Genomic DNA, 1,843 nt, shown 5'->3' with positions numbered 1-1,843 from the left:
GTCGCATTCAAAATTGGATTACTTTTTGTAACGGCTATTGATAAAATCCGATGTGTTAACAAATATTATATTGTTCAAAGTCGTCGTTGTAGAGTGGTGAGTATTCCTGCGAGTTTGATCCGCCGCAACAGACTGTTTTTAGTTTTCTTTTGAATTTGAAATTCGGGATTGGATTCCTTTTTCTCCAGTGTGTTTACAAATAATATATTTTTCAGAGGTCGATGTAATACAGTAGTGAGTATTCCCGCTTGTCACTCGATAGACATGAGTTTGAACCCCGACAATAATAAGTTTAATTTTCTTTTGACAATTTTCACCGGATTTGAATTTGGATTACTTGTTCCGAATATTCGATTGATAAAATCTAGAGCGTTGACAATGGATCGCTTTTTCTAAAGATGATTGGTAAAATCTGGAGCGTTAAGAAATAATTTGTTTTTTTTCAGTCGTTGTAGTATAGTGGTGAGTATTCATGCCTGTCACGCAGGTGACCCGGGTTCGATCCCCGGCAACGGCGATTTTAGTTGTTTTACTTTCGTAATTTTAACGGAACTCGAAATTGGACAGCGGTGAACCTGTCATGCCGATAGTTTGGGTTCGATCCCCAACAACGGTAGTTTGAAAAGAAAGTCGGCTAAACAATTGTTTATGAAATCTTGTGTGTTAACATGTAATATGAGTATTTCCGCTTGTCACTCGATTTATTATGTTCCAAAGGTCCTTGTAATACAAGGGCGAGCATTCCTACTTGCATTCGAGTGACATGAGTTTGATCCCGAACAACAACAAGTTTAATATTGTTTTGATAATTTGAGTCGCATTCAAAATTGGATTACTTTTTGTAACGGCTATTGATAAAATCCGATGTGTTAACAAATATTATATTGTTCAAAGTCGTCGTTGTAGAGTGGTGAGAATTCTTGCGAGTTTGATCCGCCGCAGCAGACTGTTTTTAATTTTCTTTTGAATTTGAAATTCGGGATTTGATTCCTTTATCTCCCGTGTGTTTACAAATAATATATTTTTTAGAGGTCGATGTAATACAGTAGTGAGTATTCCCGCTTGTCACTCGATAGACATGAGTTTGAACCCCGACAATAATAAGTTTAATTTTCTTTTGACAATTTTCACCGGATTTGAATTTGGATTACTTGTTCCGAATCTTCGATTGATAAAATCTAGAGAGTTGACAATGGATCGCTTTTTCTAAAGACGATTGGTAAAATCTGGAGCGTTAAGAAATAATTTATTTTTTATGAGTCGTTGTAGTATAGTGGTGAGTATTCCTGCCTGTCACGCAGGTGACCCGGGTTCGATCCCCGGCAACGGCGATTTTAGTTGTTTTCTTTCCGTAATTTTAACGGAACTCGAAATTGGACAGCGGTGAACCTGTCATGCCGGTAGTTTGGGATCGAACCCCAACAACGGTAGTTTGAAAAGAAAGTTGGCTAAACAATTGTTTATGAAATCTTGTGTGTTAACATATAATATGTTTTCAGAGGTCGTTGTAGTGGTACAGTGGTGAGTATTTCCGCTTGTCACTCGAGTTATTATGTTCCAAAGGTCGTTGTAATACAAGGGCGAGCATTCCTACTTGCACTCGAGTGACATGAGTTTGATCCCGAACAACAACAAGTTTAATCTTGTTTTGACAATTTTAGTCGCATTCAAAATTGGATTACTTTTTGTAACGGCGATTGATAAAATCTGATGTGTTAACAAATATTATATTGTTCAAAGTCGTCGTTGTAGAGTGGTGAGTATTCCTGCGAGTTTGATCCGCCGCAGCAGACTGTTTTTAATTTTCTTTTGAATTTGAAATTCGGGATTGGATTCCTTTTTC

General features: G+C 37.1%; 1 non-coding gene across 1 annotated transcript; it reads left to right on the top strand.

Annotated features, from left to right (window-relative positions):
• Positions 1 to 1,259: 1,259 nt before the first annotated feature.
• On the top strand, positions 1,260 to 1,331 carry TRNAD-GUC. Its single transcript has one exon. It is a non-coding gene; the product is annotated as a tRNA-Asp (tRNA).
• Positions 1,332 to 1,843: the final 512 nt, after the last annotated feature.

This window comes from Cucurbita maxima, unplaced genomic scaffold (assembly GCF_002738345.1).
Source record: "Cucurbita maxima cultivar Rimu unplaced genomic scaffold, Cmax_1.0 Cma_Scf00139, whole genome shotgun sequence".
Taxonomy (NCBI): domain Eukaryota; kingdom Viridiplantae; phylum Streptophyta; class Magnoliopsida; order Cucurbitales; family Cucurbitaceae; genus Cucurbita; species Cucurbita maxima.
The sequence above is the reverse complement of the archived record's forward strand: the minus strand, read 5'-3'. Positions and strand labels throughout refer to the sequence as shown.